This window comes from Ursus maritimus, unplaced genomic scaffold, assembly GCF_017311325.1.
Source record: "Ursus maritimus isolate PB19 unplaced genomic scaffold, ASM1731132v1 scaffold_1, whole genome shotgun sequence".
Lineage (NCBI taxonomy): Eukaryota > Metazoa > Chordata > Mammalia > Carnivora > Ursidae > Ursus > Ursus maritimus.
Window position 1 is genome coordinate 8,009,469 of NW_024423343.1, and position 25,848 is coordinate 8,035,316.

General features: G+C 39.6%; 1 protein-coding gene across 3 annotated transcripts in view; it reads right to left on the minus strand.

Annotated features, from left to right (window-relative positions):
• Positions 1-24,130, minus strand: part of DIS3L2 (DIS3 like 3'-5' exoribonuclease 2) — a 339,465-nt gene extending 315,335 nt beyond the window's left edge. The window contains exon 1 of one of the 3 annotated variants that reach the window (XR_005837101.1): positions 24,002-24,130. The gene's annotated coding sequence lies outside the window, so the exon portion shown is untranslated. The remainder of the gene's footprint in view (positions 1-24,001) is intronic. The other 2 variants (XM_008690555.2, XM_040639041.1) reach the window with 2 other exon arrangements.
• Between the last annotated feature and the right edge of the window lie 1,718 nt (positions 24,131-25,848).

Below are 25,848 nucleotides of genomic sequence, written 5' to 3' on the forward strand. Positions count from 1 at the left end.
CTCCACATCTAATTACAAAGAAAAACTCTCAGACAGATCAGAGATTAGAAAACTGCCTTCCTTCAGGGATAGAGGAGCTATTTCTTTGAGACATTAACAGAGACTGGACCAAGCTCTGAACAATGTGCTGGAAGAAACAATCCTTACCTGGCCTGAACAACAGGGGCCAGGCAACTAACTTAACACAGTTTCCTCTAAACTCTCACTTCTAATTTGCTAAGGCAATCAGCTAATGGCATTTAAGCTTCATTTCAAATATTTAACACTTTCAGAGAGTACCCTAAACGCTAATCGGATGCAGAATGGGCTCAATTTTAGCTCCCACTCGAGGCAATAGATGAAACATTTGAAGCCACCACAAAATGGATTATCTACTAGAAAAGAAGTCAAATAATACTCCGCTAACATTGAAAATGGTTTCACTGGTCCTTAGTTCAAGGTCAAAATGCCAGTTTCTGGAAGGCTGGGTGCCACCCAATAAACTATAAGATTAATGCAAGACAGCAGAGCTTAGTGGTTAAGAGGCTTGTGCAGCCAAAATGCCCAAGTCTGAATTCTAGTTCTGCCACTTAAAAGCTATGGCCCTGGGCATGTTACTTCACATCTCTGTGCCTCAGTTTTACCGTCTAAAATGGGCCATACAAAGCAACCTTTTTCATGACACATCCCCAAAGGCAAGAGAAACAAAAGATAAAATGAATTTATGGGACTTCATCAAGATAAAAAGTTTCTGCACATCCAAGGAAACAGTCAGAAAAACTAAGAGGCAGCCCACGGAATGGGAGAATATATTTGCAAATGACACTACAGATAAAGGACTGGTATCCAAGATCTACAAAGAACTTCTCAAACTCAATACACGAGAAACAAATAAACAAATCAAAAAATGGGCAGAAGATATGAACAGACACTTTTCCAATGAAGACATACAAATGGCTAACAGACACATGAAAAAATGGTCAAAATCATTAGCCATCAAGGAAATTCAAATCAAAACCACACTGAGATACCACCTTACGCCAGTTAGAATGGCAAAAATAGACAAGGCAAGAAACAACAATTGTTGGAGAGGATGTGGAGAAAGGGGATCCCTCCTACATTGTTGGTGGGAATGCAAGTTGGTACAGCCACTCTGGAAAACAGTGTGGAGGTCCCTTAAAAAGTTAAAAATTGAGCTACCCTATGATCCAGCCATTGCACTACTGGGTATTTACCCCAAAGATACAGACGTAGTGAAGAGAAGGGCCATATGCACCCCAATGTTCATAGCAGCAATGTCCACAATAGCTAAATCGTGGAAGGAGCCGAGATGCCCTTCAACAGATGACTGGATTAAGAAGTTGTGGTCCATATATACAATGGAATATTACTCAGCAATCAGAAAGAACGAGTTCTCAACATTTGCTACAACATGGACGGCACTGGAGGAGATAATGCTTAGTGAAATAAGTCAAGCAGAGAAAGACAACTATCATATGATTTCTCTCATCTATGGAACATAAGAACTAGAATGATCAGTAGGGGAAGAAAGGGATAAAGAAAGGGGGGGTAATCAGAAGGGGGAATGAAACATGAGAGACTATGGACTATGAGAAACAAACTGAGGACTTCAGAGGGGAGGAGGGTGGGGGAATGGGATAAGCTGGGGATGGGTAGTAAGGAGGGCACGTATTGCATGGTGCACTGGGTGTTATACACAACTAATGAATCATCGAGCCTTACATCGAAAACCGGGGATGTACTGTATGGTGACTAACATAATATAATAAAAAATCATTATTAATAAAAAAAATTAAAAAAAAATAAATAAATAAAATAAAATAAAATGGGCCATAAAAAAACCTACCTCGTAGAACAGTCAGGAGTACTAAATGAGGTAATATAAGTAAAGTTCTCACAAGAGTGCCTGGCAGATAGTAAGCACTCAATAAGCATTTGCTATTATTAACATAAGGTCATTTATTTTACCTTTACAGAATTTTTTTTTTTTTAGAGAGAGATACTTTTGGCGCGGGGGAGGCTGCGCATGGAAGGGGCAGAGGGAGAGGAGAGAGAGAATCCCAAGCAGGCTCCACATTCAGCTCAGAACAGAGCCCAATGTGGGGCTTGATCCCACAACCATGAGACCATGACCTGAGCCAAAACCAAGAGTTGGACACTCAACCAACTGAGCCACCCAGGCACCCTAGCAGCAATCTTTATTTATTTGAAAAACCAGCACCCACACTAAAAAGGACCAAAAAATCTAAAAATATCATGATGGTAGTACTTTCATCAGTCTCTATAGCACAATAATAATAAATGACCTTGCCTCCTCTTGCCTCCTTCCTCTACCCCTCTTGCTAACTAAGGACAGAGTCCAAACTCCTTAGCCAAACATTTCAGTTCCTTCATAATCTTTTGGCCCATCCGGGCTTATTGTCTTCCCCACTCCTATTATAACCTTCTGCTTCAATCAAATTAGTTTTCTCACAAGCCTCTAACTACAGCTTGTACTCATTTGACAAACATCTAAGAATCTATGGAGCCAAGCATGGTGCTAACATGACATGCAAAGTTTCTGCCCTTAAAAAGCTCACAGGATATAGCAGAAAAAGACATTAAAAAATAGTTTCAATAGAAGAGAACTACAGTCACAAAAGAGCAAAAGTAAGGTAGCTGCACAGAGAGGAACTAGTAAACTGTCGGTGAAGAGGTCCCCTCAGGGAGGGCTTTGCAGAGGAAGGCTTGTGAGAAATGCTCAAAGAAGAAGAGATTGAGAAGGGGGTCAGAAGGCAAACAGCAACAAGCAGGGGCAAAGAAATTCTGGGTAATGAGGTGCAGCTGGACTGCCAGGGAGCTGACGGAAGCTAGAAGCTGGAAAACAGGGATAGGCAAAAGGAGTCCTGTACCCAAGTCAGAAGCACTGGGGTAAAGCTCTGCCCTGGAATCACCAAAGAATTCTGTACAGGGGCCTAACGTGATCAGATTTGCATGTTACCATGATGACTGTGGCTGCCATTCAGAGGCTGATTTGGAAGGAGAGACTGGAGACTGAAAAACCTGTTAAGACAACTGGAAAGATCCAGGTAGCAGTAGGGATGGGAAAAAGGAGACAGGCTCAAAATACAAATTAAGAACAGAATTGGTAAGACTTGGTATGAGCATAAGAAGAGGGGAAATCTAGGAGGACTCAGAGGTTTCTAGCTGTAGCAACTGAAGAAATAAAAGAATGGTCACAACACATAGGCAAGGTGAAGAGTACATGACCCCAAATGCAGAGCCTGGGTCTTTATTCTAAGAGCAATGGAAAGTAAGACAGGGAAAGAACTTTTTAAAAAAGGTAAAAACCTAAATAGATCTTTAATCACAGTAGAAACCAGAGAACACTGCCAAAGATCCACACACACTCCCCCCAAATTACACCAGGCCAAGACAGTTTTAAAGACAGGTAATTTCAATGTTATGGAAGCTTTTCAATTTATCCCATGAGGCTGCACAACCTTGATACCAAATATGACAAAGATAGAACACACACACACACACACACACACATACACGCTTTCAAACACAGAACTGTAGAAGAATTTTTGTTATGAACAAAAATGCAAACCTAATACAAAAAATAAAATATTAAGTCCAACATTAAATTTTAAAAATTATAAAACATGAACCCATGGTAGAGACCTGTTAACATATTAATTAGATCAGTAAATTAATGGAATGGAACCAAATCATCAAGAAGATAGAAGCCGAAAGGCATTTTCTTTTTTCTACTTCTTGCAAGGATTACTATGGAACTGCATTCACTGAGCCAGAGACCCTTGTCATTTGTGTAGCACACCACCTACACTGCTTGTGGGGCCACCGGCCAGCCAGTGGCCTAGACTCCAAGCGCTAACAATGTGCGCCCAACACCCATTCTGAATTAAGACTTCTTAGTAAACTAGGAGTAAAAAGAATGTTTTCTAATGCAATAAGATGAATTCCTCAAGGAAACAACACCTCTTATGTAGTATCCAGGCCAAGAATAATACATAACTTGAATTTAATCATGAGGAAACATCAAACAAACCAAATGAGGAACATCCTTTAAAAAAAAAAAAAGAGGACTCTGTTCTTCAAAAATATCAATGTCACAAAAGACAAAGGCTAAAAGAACTTTTCCAGATTAAAGAAGACAAAGGAAATAGGACAACTAAATGCCATGTGTGACCTTAGACTAGATCCTGCACTAGAGGGGGGAAGATACTAAAAGATACATTACTGATCAACTGACAAAACTTTATTCATAATAGCCAAAAACTGAAAACCACCCAGATGTGCCCTTCAGCAGATAAATGGTGAAACGAGCTGTGGTACATTCATGCCAGGGAATATTACAATAAACAGGAACGAACTATTGATACATACAAGAACCTGGATGAACTGCAAGGGAATTACGTGGAGTGAAGCATTCTCAAAGGTTATGTACTGTATGGTTCCATTTATATACTCTTGAAATGACAAATTAGAGAGATAGAGGAGAGTGTCTTGGTTGCCAAGGGTTAAGAAGGCAGAGAAGGAGGGAGATAGCTGTAGCTATGAAAGGGTAGCCCAAGAGATTCTTGTGCAGGACCTATTTGGTATCCTGACTGCACTGGTGGTCACACAAATCTACAGATGTGATAGAACTAAATACACACATACACACACACACACACACACACACCCCAGTACGACTAAAACTGATGAAATCAAAATAAGATGAGTGGATTGTATTGACATCAATTTCCTAGTTGTGATATTATAGTTACACAAGAGGAAACTGGGTGAAGTATCCACAAGATCTCTCTGTATTATTTCTTACAACTGCATGTGAATCTACAAGTATCTCAGAGTAAAAAGCTTAATTTAAAAATAAAGTTTAAAAAGGAAAAAAGTTAAAAAACAGCAACAGAAAATAGCTTACAATCATAAAGCACTAGAAGCATTCCTATTAGCTTCAAGGAAAAGGATACCAGCTATTATAGTGTTAGTTAATATCATTCTAAAGGTGCTAGTCATTGCTATAAACAAGACCATATAAACATTAGAAAAGAGGCAGAATGATCAATGGTAAATGAAATCCTTGCTACCTAGAAAATCTAATACAATCAAGTGAAAACATATTAGAATGAGTTCAGTAGTATCCAATATCCAAATACAGTATATAAAAATGAATAGCCTTTTTATTATATCCCACTAATACTCAATTAGAAAACTGGATAATAAAGAACTTGATTCTATTTTTAATTCTTTACCTAAGTCATATATAACTATTTTTTAAATATTTAAAAACTGTCCCAGGAATATAATGACTATATGTCTCTAATAACATATTCTCCAAACATATTCTCCAGTTCTCCCCACTGAGCACCATATTTGTTCTCTGATTTTGCTGCGTCTCTTTCTCTAGTCCATCCTTCCCTTCAGAAGCCAAAAGCTAGAAAGTAGATTCAAAAATGTCTTCCAGTAGATTCAAAATTCCAGTAGATTCAAAAATGTCCCCCACGGTCTCAAATACTTTGCACAAATCTAAGTCAATTTTAAGGGATGAGGATCAAAGTTTCCTTCCAGCTCAGAATCTCCATCTTGCTAGGAGCCAGCATCCCTTTAATCAGTTCCAAGAGACTCAGTGTGTGTTCTTGTGCAGCCCTCAGGACCATCTCTCCACTTCTCTCTGCCAGGAATTCCAAGTTCTCAGTCAGCGACACTCACTCTAGAGCAGATCCACATTAATCCATCCATTTTTAATCAGGGCCTCTCACAGCAGCCCCCATTTCAAACTCCAGCCACTTCTAAATCACTATCAGCCTAATCCATGTGTGTCCTCCAGTGGATCCCCCGTGCCACGTATCCTATGTGAAAGCCAAGACAGTTTTTCACTCTGTAGACAGAGTGCTTCTGCTAAGCTCCAGGTCTTCAATATACAAGAAATATCAGTTAAAAAGCAAAAATAAGGGGTACCTGGGTGGCTCAGCTGATTAAGTGTCTGCCTTCAGAGCTCAGGTCATGATCCCAGGGTCCTGGGATCAAGACCCGCATCAGGCTCCCTGCTCTGCGGGGAGCCTGGTTAGAGTGGGAAGCCCGGTTCTCCCTCTCCCTTCCTCTCCCCTTGCTTGGGTGCTCTCTCTCTGTCAAAATAAATTTTAAAAATCTTTAAAAGAAAAAAAGGAAGAAGCAAAGATAAATAAATTAATAAAGCTAAGAAACACATCTAAATTTGTAAATACTGTATGAGTAAGGTGTCAATTCAGATCAATGGAATAAAGATGGATTTCTCACTAAACGGTGTTGGAACAACGGTCAACTATATAGGGGAAGGAAATGGATTGCCGCACACCAAATCTGATGGATTAAAGAAGTGACCACAAAATATCAAATGATAAAAAGATTAATAGATTCAACAGCAAAAAAATAAAATAGGTAAGTATTGAACACATACCATATCATAAACAAATATAAAAGCAAATATCTTGCTTCCCAAGTTAGGTAAACTACTCCAAAGTACAGAAAAAGATGAGGGGTGCTTGGGTGGCTCAGTTGGTCAAGCATCTGCCTTCAGCTCAGGTCATGATCCCAGAGTCCTGGGATCAAACCCCTGTCAGGCTCCCTGCTCAGCGGGGAGCCTGCTTCTCTCTCTGCCCCTTCCTCCCCCCATGCTTACGCGCTCTCTCTGAAATAAATAAATAAAATCTTAAAAAAAAGAAAAAGATGAAAAACTCCCTAACATGCTAAATGTTAACTGTATTCTAGATTTCAAACCCAAACAAAGAAAGCACATAAGTAATAATAATAATAATAATAATAATATAGGACAATCTCACATATGAACACAAATGCAAAAATCCTAAATAAAATATTAAAAAACTGAAACCCAACAGCATATGGAGGATCACGCTCAAGATATATTCTAAGAGAATCTACATATTAATATGATTTACTACATAGTAACAGGGGGAGATGGACAGCTTAATAAATGCCCAAAAAAAGAACATTATACAGTTTATCACCGATTAGTATTAAACAGCATTAAAAAAAAACTTAGAAAATAAAGAAATACTGTGACACTTGCTTAACTAAAAAAAATAACAATAATAAGTCAGGGCACCTGGGTAGCTCAGTTGGTTAAGCATCTGCCATCAACTCAGGTCATGATCCCGGAGTCCTGGGACCAAGCCCTTCATTGGGTTCCCTGCTCAGCTTCTCCCTCTCTCTCTGTCCTTCCCCCTCTTGTGCCCTCTCTCCCTAATAAATAAATAAATAAATATATATATATATAAATAAATAAATAAATAAATAAAATCTTTTTTAAAAAAAGTCAGAAACAGTAAACATTGTATTTAATGGTATAATGTTACAGACAGGATATCACTGACAACACTGTGCCAGAGAGGTCCTATTCGATACCATCAAAAAAGTTAGTAAGAAGAAGAAATATTGGATAAGAGACTAGGTTTTCAATATTTACAGATAATATGACTGTCGACTAGAAAATCAAAGGATATACTTACAAATTATTAAGACTCATGATTTCAGCAAGAATGCAGAAAGGGCAGATTCAAAATCAACAAATAAGTTATGACAAACGTTCCTATATGCCCACGATAATCTAAAAACATGACAGAGAGAAAGATAAGTTCTAAGTAGTAACCAAAATCACAAAATGCCTGGGAATAAAATTAATAAGACTGACATAAGATCTAAGTTAAATTTTAAAATTATTTTTAAAAACACAGAAGACCTAAACAAAGAAAGAAACCCCCACTCTTGACCAAAAAGACACAATATTATAAAGACGTCATCTGTAAATTAATCAAAAAATTACAATGTAACCATAATTAAATTCAAATCATGACTTTTTTATAGAAATTGACAATCTCAACAATCAAATGGAAGAAAAACGGCAAAGGATACAAATAGACATTATTCCAAAGAAGATACATTCATGGGCAATAAACTCATGAAAACATGTTCAACATTGTTAGCCATCAAGAAAATGTAAATCAAAACCACAATGAGGTTCCCTTCACACTCACTCAGAAAGCTATAACAAAACAAAACACAAACCAGAAATTAACAAATATTGGCAAGGATGTGGAGAAAGTGGAACTTTCATAAATTCCTGGTAGATGTGTAAAATGGTTCAGCCACTACAGAAAACAGTCTAGAAGTTCCTCAAAAAGTTAAACATGAATTACCATAAGACCCAGCAACACCAGTTCTAGGCATATGCCCAAAAGAGCTGAAAATAATTATCCAAACACTATACACACATGTTCATAGCAGAACTATTCATAATAGCCAAAAGGTGGAAACAACCCAAATGTCCATCAATGGATAAATAAATTGCAGCATACACATAAAATGGAATCTTTTTTAGCTATAAATAATGAGTGTGTCTGAAGGAATGAACCCATGCTACATCATGGATGAATTTTAGGAACACTACACTACGTGAAAGAAGCCAGACGCTAGGTCACATATGATTCCATGTATATGAAATATCCGGAATAGGTAAATGCACAGAGACATAACGGAGATTGGAGAGGGAAGAATAGGGAGCAACTACTGCATAGGTACGGGCCTTTCTTTTGGAATTAGGAATCATCCAAGGATGATTGTACAACACTGTGAATGTATTAAATGCCACTGAATTGTTTCCTTTAAAATGGTTAATTTTATGATAAGTGAATTCTGCAACAGTAAAAAAAAAATTTAAGTATCAAATGGAAGAGATAAATGTACAGAATGATGGAAAATGTTTGCAAAGAAGAGTAGCAAGAAAAGATTTGCTCTATCAGATTGCAAAACATACTATGAAGTAATGGTTATTAAAAGAGTATGATATTCAGGGCGCCTGGGTAGCGCAGTCGTTAAAGCGTCTGCCTTCGGCTCAGGGCGTGATCCTGGCGATCCGGGATCGAGTCCCACATCAGGCTCCTCCGCTGGGAGCCTGCTTCTTCCTCTCCCACTCCCCCTGCTGTGTTCCCTCTCTCGCTGGCTGTCTCTCTGTCACATAAATAAATAAAATCTTTAAAAAAAAAAAAAAAAAAGAGTATGATATTCAGTACCCTTTCCTTGATGAGCACTGAGTAATATATAGAATTACTGAATCACTATATTGTATACCTGAAACTAATATAACACTATACGTTAACTATACCAGAACTAAAATTTTTTAAATAATTTTTAAAAAGGAGTATGACATTACTCGAAATAGGCAAAGACATATAAGAGGAAAACAGTCTAGAAAGAGACCCTAAGAAAATAATTTTTAAAAGAGTCTAAAAGAGACTCTTCAAAATTTTTAAAAATTTATATTCAAATCAGTGGGGGAAGACCACTCACAAACATGGTGAACATTCCTAAAACCCACCGGACTTTCCGCAAGAAGTGTGCCAAGCGCCACCCACACAAAGTGACACACAGTATAAGAAAGGCAAAGATTTTCCTTCAGGGCACCTGAGCAGTTCAGCCAGGCGAAGGATTCTTGATTTCTGCTCAGGTCATGATCTCGGAGTCTTGAGATCAAGCCCCAAGTTGGGCTCCATGATCAACGCAGAGTCAGCTTGGGATTCTCCCCCTCCCTCTGTCCCTCCCCTCACCCCCACCCCCCTACATGCGCACACTCATGCTCTCTCTCAAATAAATCAATTGTTTGGAAGGAAGGGAGGAAAGGGAGGGGAGCAGAGGGGAGGGAGGGAGGGAGGGGAGGGAAGGGAGGGAGGGAGGAGAGAGGAAAGGAAGGAAGGAAGAAAGGCATGCAAAGATTGTCTTTATGCCCAGGGAAAGTGGCATTATGACAGGAAGCAGAGTGGCTGGGGGGGGGGGGCAGACTAATCCTATTTTCCAGAAAAAGGCTAAAGAAGATTGTGCAGAGGCTTGAATCTGTTGAGTCCAACTGCAGATCTGAGAGAATGCTGACTATTAAGAGATGCAAGCGTTTTGAACTGGGAGGAGATAAAAGAAAGGAAAACTGATTCAGTTCTAAACTTCATATTTTGTTATATTATGAAAATACAATCTTGAGGTTATGTTCACTTCAATCAGTCAAGATAATGGGACAACTGGCTATTTAGAGAAAAATAGTTACATCCTTATTACTATACATAAAAAATAAGACTGCAGTTGGTGTAAAGTGCTAAATGTTAGAAGTAAAATTATAAATATATTAAGAGAAAATATAGAGGAAAAATTGCTTAAACGGGTAAAGGAAGCCTTCTTAGTTAAGACAAGAAAACACAGAAACCATAGAGAAAAAGACTCAAATTTTAAAAACTAAAAACTTCTGTATACCAAAAGAAGTCATAAAAAGACAAAACAACAGACTGAGAGAAAATATTGGCAACATATAAGAATTCAAGGATTTAGAGCCTCCTGGGTGGCTCAGTCGGTTAAGTGTCTGCTTTTGGCTCAGGTCATGATCTCAGGGTCCTGGGATGGAGCCCCAAGTCAGGCTCTCTGCTCTGCAGGGAGTTTGCTTCTCCCTCTCATTCTCCCTCTGTGCTCTCACTCTCTCTCTCTCTCTCTCTCTCTCTCAAATAAATATTAAAAAAAAAAAAATCCAGGGGCGCCTGGGTGGCACAGCGGTTAAGCGTCTGCCTTCGACTCAGGGCGTGATCCCGGCATTATGGGATCGAGCCCCACATCAGGCTCCTCCGCTATGAGCCTGCTTCTTCCTCTCCCACTCCCCCTGTTTGTGTTCCCTCTCTCACTGGCTGTCTCTATCTCTGTCGAATAAATAAATAAAATCTTTAAAAAAAAAATCCAAGGATTTATATACAGAATATGTCAAGAGGTCAAGACCTACAAATTAATATGAAAGAAGCAAACCCAATTAAAACAAAGTTAAACCAAAAAAAAAAAAAAAGGCAAAAGATAGGAACAGTCACGAAAAGAAATACTGAAATTTAATTTGCCAGTCTTTGGCATAGGCATGGTATCATTCCTATGTGCAGTCAGGATAAAGAACCCTGAAACCATACCTATTTGAGGAACGTCCAGGCTGCCCAAGGTAAAGTAGAAGGGGAAAGACAGGAGAAATGAGGCACCATCAAGGACTTCTGCCCACTCACTAAGGTATGGCCCTGAGAGACGAGCTGTAGAGTACACGGACATGGACGCCCTTAAAGGAAACTGATTTATTTGTATCCAGTCAGAAAGCATTATCTTTTTTTTTTATTTCTAAAAGGCAGAAACATATGACTCTTATTCTTTATGAGACTAGTAGGTTAAATTATTAAGAAATAATTTTATGCTCCTAAGTACAAGCAGGCCAGGATTCATTATTGGCAAAATGTGACCAAAGCAGACACACATGATATTCTAGGGAGAAGCAAATCATTGAAAAATATCTGCATTATGATTCCATTCTACAAATCTCAAAAACATGCAAAATTAAACAACAGCTTAAGATACAGAGGATGTGGTATAAAGAAAATACAAAATTCAGGTTACCTCTGTAAGGGAAAAGAAGGGGTAGGATTACAAACAAGAACATAGATCTTCAATGGCAATGACACTGGCGGGTTGTTATATGGATACTCATTGTCCTATTATTCCGTATACCTTACACATATTTTTCATACATTATTTTACAACTTCTCAGTATTTAATAAAAAAGACCATAATTTAAAAACAAACGATATAGGATTAAAAATGCATAGCATATAGCCAATGAACTTGTAACAGCTTTGTACAGTGACAGGTGGTAACTATACTTGTGGTGAGCACAGCACAACGTATAAAGAAACTGGATCGTTATGTTGTACACTTGTAACTAATGTCGCATTGTGTCAACTATACTCAAATAAAAAAAGTAAAACAAAAAAACACTGTACAGATTGCATGTAAAGACATATATAGTCTTTTAATTCTAGATTCAGTGTTTGCCACTGAAAATCTGCTTGGTTCTGTCATCTCCTTCTAGGTGGACACTTTTTAGAAGTTAGCGAAATCCTTGATTTTCATCTTTTCTTCTGAAGTTGCATTAGCAAGGAGATTCACTGGTGTAGGGAGAGTTTACAGCGAAGGGCAATGCACTCTTTGATCAAACGCACTGAGAACCACTAGCAATCACTTCGGGAAGCTCCAGCCAAGAGGGCACTTGCCAGAACTCCAGAGTAAAAAGGTTTGCATAAGAAAATTAAAAGCATTGCAGGAAGAATGATGCAATTTGAACAATAAGACATTTTTCTACTAATTAGTTTTTAATTGATTGAAATTCAATGAAACCCTGGTTGAAACTTCAGCTCTTGACTGAGATACTGTACAAAGACGAGCGTGAGTGCAGTTGAGTACTTGCGGTATCAGAGCCAACTCTGCAAGTAGTGGGCACTTGGGAGTTCAAGGACAGTACCACATGTACTCCTCCCTACCAGCCAGAAGTAAAGAAGTCCCAGAGAACCAGGCTTGGGCTCTGCCCACAACACTATCATCTGAGCATTCCTTTCATTAGAACAGTACAAGATTACACAATGATCCTTAAGTTGAAGCAGGATTCTGGATGCCTGAGGAAGTGGGATACTCTTTGCGTATGGTAAACTGACTGCTGAGACAATCAATAAATGAATTAGCATAAAGTATGCTGACTTCTTTGGAAGGAATTTTATGAATACAAGATTAAGACTTCTTACACAATAAACAATGCAATCACAAGTAGTAATAAAGCAGAACCAAGTGTACTATAGTAAGAAAACGTTATTAATCGGTTAATAAACCTGTGAATTATACACAAAACTGTACTAAGTAATGAAAAGAAATTTCAAAAGACACCATCCCTGTGTCAGAAGCATGAGCATTTGGAGACAAGATATATTAAAAGTGGTGTTAAAGTCAGACATCAAAAATACTCCACAATTCAGTCCAACCTCCCTAGTCATCTGCTTTCCATATTCAAACCCAATTCAGGTAAACACATGCCCCAATCTTCCAAACCCACATATTGCAATACACTCTTCTCTCCTCCTCAAATGCTTCACCCTCATTAGAACAACCTGCAAAGTCGGGGGGCCGTGGGTGAAGGCCTGCGTGGCTCAGTCAGTTAAGGGTCTGCCTTCGGCTCAGGTCATGATCTCAGTTCCTGGGATCGAGCCCCACATCGAGCTCTTCGCTCAGTGAGGAGTCTGCTTCTCCCTCTCCCTCTGCCTGTTGCTCCCCCTGCTTGTGTGCTCTCTCTCTCTCTGTGTCAAATAAATAATTTTTTTTAAACTTTAAAAAAAAAAAAAAGAACAACCTGCAAAATCTTACCTGTCCTTCAGGTTTCATCCCAAAAGCTTCCTGCATTCTCAGAAGTCTTTTTAATCTACATACTCCCTATGATCCTGCATAATTCTTCTCTATTGTGGTGCCTTCCCTACTATTTTTAGTTCTGTATTTGTCTTATCCCTCCTATTGAGGCAGGAGTAACAACAGAAAGGGCAGACGTTGTGAAAAACCTAGATTTATATCTGAACATTAATTATCTAACCCTGACCAAACCAAACTACCTAACTTTCATAAGCCTGTTTCCAAACATACAAGATAAAGAAATTATTAAATATCTTGCATTACTTCCTTTATTTTTTTAAAGATTTTATTTATTTATTTTAGAGACAGAGAAAGGGAGTGTGCAGGGGAGGAGCAGAGAGAGAGGGACAAGCAGACTCTGCACTGAGTGCAGAATCTGACAAGGGGCTCAATCCCACGACCCTGAGATCATGACCTGAGCCAAAATCAAGAATCAGACACTCAACTGACTGAGCCACCCAGGTGCCCCGCGTTACTTCCTTTAATAAATAAGGTGTGTGAGAGAGAAAAAGAGAGACAGAAAGACAAAGACAAAGAATGTAGAATTGTATGGAAATAACAAAAAAGGACAGGAAAGTAATAGTTATTAGAACTGTATTCCATATATTCAAAAAGACGAAAGACTGAATGGGTTAAGAGACATCAAAGATATTGGGGCACCTAAGTGGAACAGTTGATTAAGCATCCAACTCTTGCTTTCGGCTCAGATAGTGATCTCAGGGTCTAGAGATAAAAACTCTGATGCCTGAGATGAAAAATACACTGGATGGGATTAACAACAGATTAGACACTACTGAAGAAAAAATTAATAAAGCAATAGGAACTATCCAAAATGAAAAACAAAGAAAAAAGAAAAAATTAAGAGAGCTAGGAGACAACTTCAAGCAACCTAATATATGTGTAATTCAAATCTGTAAAGTGGGGAGGGGAAGTGGAGAAAGAAAAATATTTGAAAAAATAAGAGCCAAAAGTTTTCCAAATTTGACAAAAACTACAGAACCACAAATACAAGATGTTTAATACACAAATCACACACACACAAAAGAAAACCATAGTAAGACACACTATAATTAAATTGCTTAAAAACAGTTGAAAGGGAAAACTGTAAAAGCAGCAGAGAAAAAATACACACTAAGTACAGAGAAACAGAGGTAAGGATATCAGATCTCTTGTCGGACATAAGCAAGGTAGAAGGCAGTGAGTCCAAATCCTTACAACAGGCACAGTTAAGCGTCTGCTTTCAACTCAGGTCACAATCCCAGAGTCCTGGGATTGAGCCCCACATGAGTCTCCATGCTCAGTGGGGAGTCTGCTTCTCCCTCTCCCTTTGCCACTCCCCCTGCTTGTGCTCTCTCTGCCAAATAAATAAAATCTTTTAAAAATATATCCTTATAACACCAATGGAAAAAACTGTCAATCCAGAATTCTTTATGTAGCAAATATATCTTTCAAGAATAAAGGCAAGGGGAACCTGGGTGGCACAGTCAGTTAACCATCCAACTCTTGCTTCAGCTCAGGTCATGATTATCAGGGTCATGGGATCAAGCCCCTCATCGGCTCTGTGCTCAGTGCAGAGTCTGCTTGAGATTCTCTCTCTCCTTCTCCTTCTGCCCCTCCCCCTGCTCGCTCGCTCTCTAAAATAAATAAAATCTTTCTTTAAAAAGGCAAAATACAAACTTTTCCAGACATGTGAAAGCTGAAATAATCATCACCAGCAAATCTGCATTACTAGAAACGTCAAAGGAAGTCCTTAAGGCAGAAAGAAAATAACAGATGCAAACTATTTCAGAAAATTAAAGGAAAAGGATACTTTTCAACTCATCCAAGGTGCCAGCATTACACTGATACCATAACAAAAAGACACTACAAGAAAAAACATCTCAAACCAGTATCTGTCACAACCGTAGATACAAACTTTTTTAACAAAATTTTACAATTCCAACAATATAAAAAAAACTAATAAGACATCAGGACAAAGTAGGATTTATTTCAAGAATGCAATGTTAGTTCTAATATTTGAAAATCAATATAATTCACCATATTAAACTAAAAATGAAAAACCATATGATCATCTCAGTAGACTCAGAAAAAGCACTTGTCAAACACAATTTCTTTTCAAAAAAAACCTCTCAGCAAACTAGGAATAGAAGGAAACTTCCTCACTGACAAAGAACATATATAAAAAGTCTACAGCTATCATCATACTTAATGGTGAAAGACTGAGCTCTTTTTTCCTAAGATCAGAACAAGACAAATATGTCTGCTTTCATCGCTTCTATTTAACACTGTACTGGGAATTATATCCAGTGCAATAAGAAGAAAAAAAAAAAAAAGAAGATTAGAAAGAAAGAAGTAGGGTCGCCTGGGTGGCACAGCGGTTAGGCGTCTGCCTTCGGCTCAGGGCGTGATCCCAGCGTTATGGGATCGAGCCCCGCATCGGGCTCCTCTGTTGTGAGCCTGCTTCTCCCTCTCCCACTTCCCCTGCTTGTGTTCCCTCTCTCGCTGGCTGTCTCTCTGTCAAATAAATAAATAAAATCTTAAAAAAAAAAAAAAAGAAAGAAAGAAAGAAAGAAAGAAGTAAAATTGTATTCACAGGTGACATAATCTTTATATAAAAAATCCAGTGGAATCTATTTTAAAAAGCCAAGGGAATAAGTGAGCATATCCTAGTTGACAGAGAAGATCAGGGTACAAAAATCAATCATATTTCTATATAGTGGCAACAGTCAAAAACACAAATTTGAAAAACCAACATTTCAATAGCATCAAAAAATATGAAATATACTATGTTGTACACCTGAAACTCTTGTAACATTGTATGCCAACTATACAATTAAAAAATAATTAATTAGAAAATATATATGAAATACACAGGGATAACTCTGACAAAAGATGTACAAGATTTGCCCAGTGAAAACTACAAAATACTGCTGAGAGAAATTTTTAAAAAATTCTAAATAAATGGAGACTATAGCATTTACATGGATTGGAAGACATCATTAAGACGGTAATTCTCCTTGGGGCACCTGGGTGGCTCAGTTGGTTAAGCATCTGACTCAAGCTTTGGCTCAAGTCCTGATCTCATGGGTCCTGGGATCCAGCCCCGCCTCAGGCTCCGAGCTCAGGAGTCTGCTTGGATATTCTCTCCCTTTGCCCCTTCCCCCACTTGCATGTGCAAGTACTCTCTCTCTCAAAAATACATAAAATAAATCTTTTTAAAAAAGATGACAATTCTCCTCAAACTGATCTATAGATATAATACCATCTCAAATTCTCAAGCCGACTTTTTGGAAAAGCTGACAAACTGATTCTAAAATTAATATAGAAATGAAAAAGACCTCAAAGAGCCAAAATCTGTAAAAAGAACACAGCAAAACTGAAGGACTTACCCCATCTGACTTCAAGTCCTATTATAAAACTATAGTCATCAAATCAATGTAGTGTTGGCATCAAGCCAAATAGATCAATGGAACAGAAGAGAGTCCAGAAATAGAACACATATATAAGGAGATTTTTCAACCTACGTGGAAGGCAATTTACTGAAGGAATAGCCTTTGCAACAAATGATTCTAGAACAATTGGGTTCTATATGTGAAAAAAAATGAACTTTAATCCATACTTTTTACTATACATAAAAATAACTCAAAGTGGATCGTAGATCTAAATCTAAAACCTAAAACAAAAACTCCTAGAACACAGGAGAATGTTTCGGTGATATTAACTAGGAAAATATTTCTTAGGTAAAGCAACAAAAATATCAACAAAAGAAAAAAATTCTAATTTGGACTTTATTAAAATTAAGAGCTTTTGCTCTTCAAAAGACAGTAGTAAGAGAATAAAGAAGACTAGGAAAAATACCTGCTGAAAAAGAATTTACATCCAGAATTTATAAAGAACTTCTAAAACTCAGTAATAAGAAAACACAGAACCCAATGAAAATGGACAAAAGATCTAGACATTTCACCAAAGAAGCTTTATGGCTAACAAATAAGTTCATGAAAAGATACTCAGCATCACTAGTCATTAGAGAAAGACAAATCAAGACCACCATGAGGTATCACTACACCTCTACTACAATGTCTGAAGTTAAAAAGACTGACCATACCAAGTGTTGACAAGGATGTCGAAGAACTGGACCTCTTACACACTGCTGGTGAGAATGCTAAATAGTACTTGGAAAACTGACAGTTTCTTTCAAAGTTAAGCATACCATATAAAGAGAAACAAAAGTATACGTCCACACAAAGACTTGTACACAAATTTTCATTAGCAGCCTTCGTTACCAGTTAAAAACTGGAAGCAACCAATATGTCCAAAGTGAATGATTTAGTAAACTGTGGTACACCCATACAAAGGAATATTACTAGCATTAAAGAGTAATCAACTACTGATGCACTATAACTACATGCTGTATGATTCCATTTATATAAAATTCTAGGAAATTCTAGGAAGTGAAAATTAACATACAGTGACAGAAAGATCTGTGGTTATCTGGGATGGGGGCCAAGGAGCCAGGGATATGAAGGTGATGGATATATTCACAATATTGTTTGTGATGATGAATACATACACATGTCAAATTTAACAAACTGGGGGCATCTGGCTGGCTCAGTCAGTGGAACATGCAACTCCTGATCTCAGGGTTACGAGTTCAAGCCCCACGACAGGTATAGAGAATACTTAAAAAGCTTTAAAAAAAATTTTTTTTAACTTAACAAACTGTACACCTTAAATCCATACAGCTTGTAATATGTCAACTATTCCTCAGTACGTCAGCTTTAAAAAGTATAGTCATAACCAGCAATTAATAATCCTTCAATTACAAATTGGGTCCTAATTCATTAATATAAAATTATTCCCTGTTAACACTGTGCATTTTAGTCATACAATTCAGAATGCACCCTTACTTCCGAACTATTAAGAAAGACTGATTTAAACTAGTAAAATTCAGTAAATCATAAAGAAAACAAATGTCTTATTGGAGCAAAAGAGCTCTGAACAACTCAAATATTTTTTCATTTAAAAAACTTAAAATAACTAAAAAGAATAACAAACCATGTAAATTGTTGCTTTTATTTTAAGTAGAATTAAACAAAAATAATAATGTGCTATTTCTCCTCCCTAGTATCATAACTGTTGCTATAGTTTCATATTCAATCCTTTAAAATGGATTAAAGCTGACCATGGCAAAGAGAAAGAAGCAACTGTTTCCCATGTGGAGAAATGCTCTCTAAATGAGAAGTTAAAGAGAAATGTCTGGGGCCTTTCTCTAAATCCCTCAGCACCTAGACAATCACTACAAACCTCTCTTCCTCATCAAAGCCTAATGGGAGTTAGAAACAATCCAATTTCATTAAAGAAAACCTGCCGAGGAACCTAAAGAGCAGAGTTCCTCAATTAGCATCATGATTTTCTGCTTCCTCCTGGTTTGGGTACCCAAACTCTCCAGTCTACCAGATACTCTAACAATATCTTCCTTCATTTTAAAGATTTTTTAAACTCCCTACTATGTCAGCCTATTTCATTACTTGCCCTTTTCTTTATAGTCCCTATAGTATTTATGTTGATATTCTCAAGCCCAGCATTTATGCTGGAATCAGAACCTGATTTAGAGAAGTTGCATGAGGCAGTGCTGTGGAAGGAATACGGGCTTTGGAATCAGACAGACATGGGTGCATACTTTGGTCCTAACACATACTGCCTTATGACTTAACTCCCTGAGCCTCAATTTTCTTATCAGTGTAAGAGTCAACACCATCTTTCTCATTGAACAATTGGTATTAAATGACATAAGGCATATGAATTATTTGACATACAGGAGGGGAGAGGGCTCCATAAATAATAACCCCTGTCCTCTTCTTTACTTTCTAATTAGAAGGCATTTTCTGAGGCAAGGTACCTCCATCAGCCCTTATCAGCCCCAGGTGTCATCAGTGACATTTTCACTGTACTTTGTGTGAACACTGTCTCTTGTCTGCCGACATTAGTGCATCCCAGAGGCAGCTGTATTAGGACGTAAGAAAGGAATTAAAAGTAGCTGGATGTTGGGGCGCCTGGGTGGCTCAGTCAGGTAAGCATCTGCCTTCAGCTCAGGTCATGATCCCAGGATCCTGGGATTGAGCCATACATCAGGCTCCCTTCTCAGCCGGGAGTCTGCTTCTCCCTCTCCCTGCTGCTTCCCCTGCTTGTGCTCTCTCTCTGCCAAATAAATAAATAAAATGTTAAAAAAATATATAATAGTTGGATGGTACTCCCATGTGCATAGCAGCATCACTCACAATAGCTAAAACGTGGAAGCAGCCCAAGTGTTCATCAAGAGTTGAACGGATAAGCAAAATGTGGTATATACATATAATAGAATATTATTCAGCCTTTAAAAAGGAGGAAATTCTGACATATGCTACAACATGGATGAACCTTAAGAATATTATGCTAAATGAAATAAGCCAGTCACAAAAAGATAACTACTGTATAGTTCCACTTCTGAGGTACACAGAGTACCCAAAATCATAGAGACAGAAGGCAGAATAGTGGTTGCCAGAAGCTGGGGAGAGGGAATACAAAATTGTTTAATGGACATAAAGTTTAAGTTTTACAAGATGAAAAACAGTCATGGGGGGCGCGTGGGTGGCTCAGTCAGTTAAGTTCTGTCATCAGCTCAGGTCATCCCAGGGTCCTGGGATCAAGCCCTGCATCAGGCTCCCTGCTCAGCGGGGAGTCTGCTTCTCCTTCTCCCTCTGCCACTCCCCTAGCTTGTGCTCTCTTGCTCTCTGTCAAATAAATAGATAAAATCTTAAAAAAAAAAAAAAAAAAAGATGAGAAAGTTATGGGGATGGATGGTGGTGATGTTTGCACATTATGAATGTATTTAATACCACTGAACCATATACTTAAAAATGTTAAGATAGTAAATTTTACCACAATAAAAAAGAAAGTAGGAAAATAAATTTCTTTGGACTAACAACCTGACCACTTCCAGCTTCAATGTGAGAGTTAATCGCATAATTACAACTCTGGGGCATCAAGTTCTTGCTATGGTTCCAAACAAAGTGCTTTCTGAAAAGTCCTTATCAAGTCCTTCTATGTCCCGAAATGTGACACAAAGGAGCGTCTCGTGCAGCTCCACCAGCCTCCATCTAATAAAGACAACAAGAATTCTGGCTGTCTCTCTGACATTGCCAGTAATGCCACAGATGGCTGGACCTCGGAGGGATCTATGGAACCATTCCAGGCCCACTCACAGTCTGACTTGTGCATGTGCTCGGTGGTATTTGAATGAAAATGAACTTTACTTCCCACAGCAACTCCTCATATAAAACAAAAAAAAAATTTCTGAAGGTTCAAAGGACATTCTAAAAACTGGATTCTCTAAGGCTAGTTCTACAACACTGCAGGAATCCAAAGTCTAAGATAAATTGGGAAACTGAAAATAAAAGTTTACAAATCTCCCCTACCCAAGAAAATGCTTTCTTATACTTTTTTGTACTTAAAATATTGAGCCATCTCAAAATCATTTCCAGTCCAATATCCAAAATCAACCGGTCTGAAGGCATTCTGAGATGAGCACTATAAAATGTGGTACAAATATGATTCTTTAAAAACATTTACAGCAATAAAACTCAAACTCACCAGAAGCTCGTGGGGGGGGGATAGAAATAGGGAATTGTTCAATGGGTACAGAGTTTCAGTTTTGCAAGACAAAAAAGTCCTAGTGAAATATAGTTAACATCACTGAACTGTACATTTAAAAATGGTTAAGAGGGTAAGTTTTATATTATGTGTTTTTATTACTACAATTAAAAAGAAACAATCACAGGAGGACTTGGGTGGCGCAGTTGGTTAAGCGTCCAACTCTTGGTTTCGGCTCAGGTCATGATCTCTGGGTCCTGAGACTGAGCCCGACCTCCAGCTCCGCACTCAGTGGAGTCTACTTAAGACTCTCTCTCCCTGGGGCGCCTGGGTGGCACAGCGGTTGGGCGTCTGCCTTCAGCTCAGGGCATGATCCCGGCGATCTGGGTTCGAGCCCCACATCAGGCTCTTCTGCTATGAGCCTGCTTCTTCCTCTCCCACTCCCCCTGCTTGTGTTCCCTCTCTCGCTGGCTGTCTCTATCTCTGTCAAATAAATAAAATCTTTAAAAAAAAAAAAAAAAAAGACTCTCTCTCCCTCTCACCCTCCCTCCCACTATGTGCTCTCATGCGCTCGCTCACTCCCTTTCTCTCAAATAAAACAAATCTTAAAAAAAGTCACAGAAGTTAGCGCCCTAGCAGTCATACTGATGCAAAAATATTTCAAATCAACTAATTTCTAAATGTCCAATACTAATCCCTAAAATTCTTTTTGTCCCAATTTAAAAAAAAAAAAGTGGACACATCTCGCTGGTAGGACATGGAAGCTTCCTCTAACTAAAACAAAGCTGAGGGAGCATGTTGAGGAAATAAGGAAATAGACAATACAAATACTAAGCAATAGAAATACAAAGCAGACTACTTAAACACAATCTGTGTCATCCCCATCTGCAATCCAGCCTAAGTCTCTAAGTAAAACTCTACACAGGCTTCTCTTTACTCCAAAAATAAAGAAAAACTCAACCTGTTTACAAGGGCCAGTCCCCCTCTCCCACCAGATTCTTCAACACTCTTCCTGTTTTCTACATAGAGCTGCACCCTAAATCCCCATCCTCCCCATGAACCCCACCATCTTTGCCCTTGCTATTTGCTCTGACTGGAACACTCTTCCTTTCCTGTGCATCCTTCAGATCTTAGTTCAAATAAATGTCTTTCCAGTGAGTTCCCTAAATCAAATAGTGTCACTGTTGCAGTTTTACATTCACGATTATTTGGTATCATCTGCTGAATACCCGGGCCAGAGATGCATTCACTCCCCCCAGTTTCCAAGGCCAAACATGGTGTACCCAATAAACACTCAAATATTTGTTGAACAAGTGAATAAATGGGCGCTAAACCTATAAGAAAGCAATGAAACCTCCTAAGAGGTTTCCTTAATGAATCTTTGGAGGATGTCCAAAGTAATTAAACCTAAAATCCCTATTCAATCCTTAAGGAAAAAAAATACATTTCTCTAGGCAAATGCTGAGCATCAAAGGCTGATAAGTAAAACACACAAATACACACACACACCGTAGATAAAGCAGAATTACTACTTGCTGAGCAACTTGTTTTTGGTATTTCTTGATACAATGCCTGATACATGGGGGCACTCTAGAAATACCTGTCAAATGAATAAAGAGCAACATTTCACAAGCGTCTTAAGTACATATGACCTAGTAACCAACTCTACTGAAAACTATGGTGACTCATAAAAGTAAGACCATCACAGAAGCAAAGGAATGAATCTCTTAAGTGACAAAGCCCCCTACTATAAGTCATATTCATTTAGATCTCAAACAGGAAAAATGCCAGGTTTGTACTAAGAGTGAAAGAAACAGATACTGCAATCAAGAACCGTAGAGCGTTAAATAAAAACTACAAAATGTCACTTGCAACTATTTCCCAAAACCCTTAAGAAACTATTTAGGATTCCCTGTCCCCTCCACTACAAATACAAACAGTATCCATACTTTAGAGATATAATCCATAAACATAATACAGAAAATTCCAGCCCACATTGATCTCTCCTCCCTCTGATTTTGCATTTAAACAAATGCTGCTTTATAGTTTTCCCAATAATTTAATATATACACTCTTATTGTATATCCTTTCACATAATATAACACTGTGGGTGCTTATTAAATACTTATTGAACTGATACGAAATTATACTGCGTTGAATAGTGGATTTTGGTATAGAAATTCCTGCAAATGTCATTCCTGAAATGTCATTCCTGAAAATTTTTCACATGCCTCAGTTTTAGCTGCATCATTAGATTAAGCATAAAGTCGTTATCCAACAATGTTCAAACAAGGTTTAGAGTTTTCTTAGTACCACACCTACAAATTCAATCGAGGGAGGTTTTCAGTGTCACGGTATCTTTTCAAATATGTCAGAGATATTAACAACACCTGCCCCTACTTTCTTCAACGTAGCAAATTTCACTTGAAATTTTCCCCAAACTTAATCAGTCCCAGGGAGAGTTCCTTCTGTAGATGATTGGAAGACACAAAATCTAAGCTACATAATACTAACCGCACATCACTAAAAACAGAAAACGTCATCTCCGGAAAAGGATCAGTTCGAAATGTTCAATTACATGAGTCTCCACGACAACAAAGCAGATAAAATACATCACTTTGGAAAGCGCAAAGCAGCAGGCAAACATCAAGTATTCTAGTTAAGTGGCTGCTGTTTAAGGCTCCTCAAACGCTCCATCCCTGCCAGTCCCGAACATCTGTATCAGGACCCATGCGAACGCGTCCACAGGTGACCAGAGCCTCGGGAAGCGTCCTCTTTATAGCAACAGGCTCTGTTTAATTCTGGCTTTCCTAACCGCGCCCCTGAGGGGGCTACAAGGGAGGACCGGCCCGAAGAGCCGGACCCGGCAGGCCGGGTCGGCCGAGAGCTGGGGGCTGGTGGTGGGCAGGGGCGACGCTGGAGCCGGACAGCGATGCCAGAGGCGGAGGGCGTTCACCCGGGGTCGCTGCCCCTGCCGCAAGTGCCCCTGTAAGGGCTGCGGAGACCGGGCAGACCAGACCTGGGGCCGGTCCAGGGAAGGGGTCGAGGTGAGGCGCGCGGGAAAGGGGCGGGGAGGCCTCACCGTTGCTCCCGGGAGGCTGGCGCCGCGGCGGTCCCACAGTTGCTAAGGAGAATGCTCTTCCGGGTCAGGGGCGCGGCGGTGTAGAGAGCAACGGTGGCCCAACGGGGCCAAGAGCGACGCGCGCAGCAAGAGCGCGGGGGAAGCGGTGGTCCGCTGGCGTTCGGCTGCAGGGGGTGGGGCGGCTGGCAGGGGCTGGCGAAGGGCCGATGCGACTTCTCCGGCCTCGCCTCTAGGGGGAGAAGGGCTGTAGCCTGTGGCTCTATCTAGGCGACCTGTAAGAAACTTACTGCCCGACCCCGGCCGCCTCAGCCCCCCGCTGGGGGGTTCTGCTCTACCGCCCGGCTTGTAGGCCCGCAGTTGTAGTCACCCCGGCCCTTTCGTGGGACAGGGTTTTACTCGTTCTTTTATTTAGTAGGCATTCCGTTTTTGGACGCGGGCTAAAGCCCCGGAACAGGGCTGGCACTGGAGATGCAGAGAGGGGCGATCTCGGCGTGGTCCCTAACATCAGAATGCACAGACTGATGGGAGGGCAGGCAGACGGGTGCTGCTTACATGGGTGGGCTAAGTAAAGACCGCGGGGCCTACCCAGACACGGGTGGGGAAAAACCGACGGTGGAGACTTCAAACAAGTAAAAGGGTAGGGAGGAGTTTTTCGGTAAGAGAGAAAGTCGGCTTTGTTGAGAAACCCACTGAAAGGTCAGTGTGGCCTGCCCAGGGAAGTGTGTACAGAGGGATGGAGCCTAAGAAAACACCAACATTGTAGGTGTGAACAAAGGAAAAGGAACCTCCAAAGAGCAATCAGAATGGTCGGTTGGGGGAAGCCTGGGTGGCATAGCGGTTAAGCATCTGCCTTCGGCTCAGGGCGTGATCCCGGCGTCATGGGATCAAGTCCCACATCAGGCTCCTCCGCTATGAGCCTGCTTCTTCTTCTCCCATTCCCCCTGCTTGTGTTCCCTCTCTCGTTGGCTGTCTCTATCTCTATCGAATAAATAAATAAAATCTTAAAAAAAAAAAAAAGAATAGTCGGTTGAAGGACTGCTGAGAAGACTGCCGAGGAAAGAATTGCAGTAAGGATGTGGTCATCAGTGTCATGATATGGCCATCAAGTGCCTAGTGGGGACCATAAAAAATCAAAATTCAGGAATATGGTGTCAAAATCGACAGTGGCTTGAATCTGTGTAGTGAAGGAGTCCAACATCATATGCTCCATATTCAAACAAGGAAAAGAGATGCATTAAATTGTTCCTGAGTGCCTAATGTTTTTGAAAGTATTTGTAAATTTCAGGATTCCTCTACTAATTCTTTTTTTTTTTTTTTTTAAGATTTCTTTATTTAAGGGATGCCTGGTTGGCTCAGTCCATTAAGCATCTGCCTTCAGGTCAGGTCATGATCCCAGGGTCCTGGAATCAAGCCCCACATTGGGCTGTCTGCTCAGAGAGGAGCCTGATTCTCCCTCTGCCTGCTGCTCCCCCTCCTTGTGCACGCTCTCTCTCTCTTTCTCTCTCTGACAAATAATTAAATAAAATATTTAATAAGATAAAGATTTCTTTATTTTAGCGAGAGAGTGCATGTGCAGGAGGGGGCAGAGGGAGAGAAAGACCAGGGGAAGAGGGAGAGGGAGAGTGAGAGAAAATGCTTAAGCAGACATGCGCACCACCCTTTGAGCGTGGAGCCTGACCCGAGGCTTGATCCCCGGGGCCCTGAGATCATGACCTCAGCCAAAATCAAGAGTCAGAACCTTAACAAACTCAGCCACCCAGGCACCTGAGCCTTTGGTTTTTAATGTTCACACAGGTCAGAATCCTCCACAAAACTGTGATGTAGGCAAAACTTGTCTGTTCAAACTG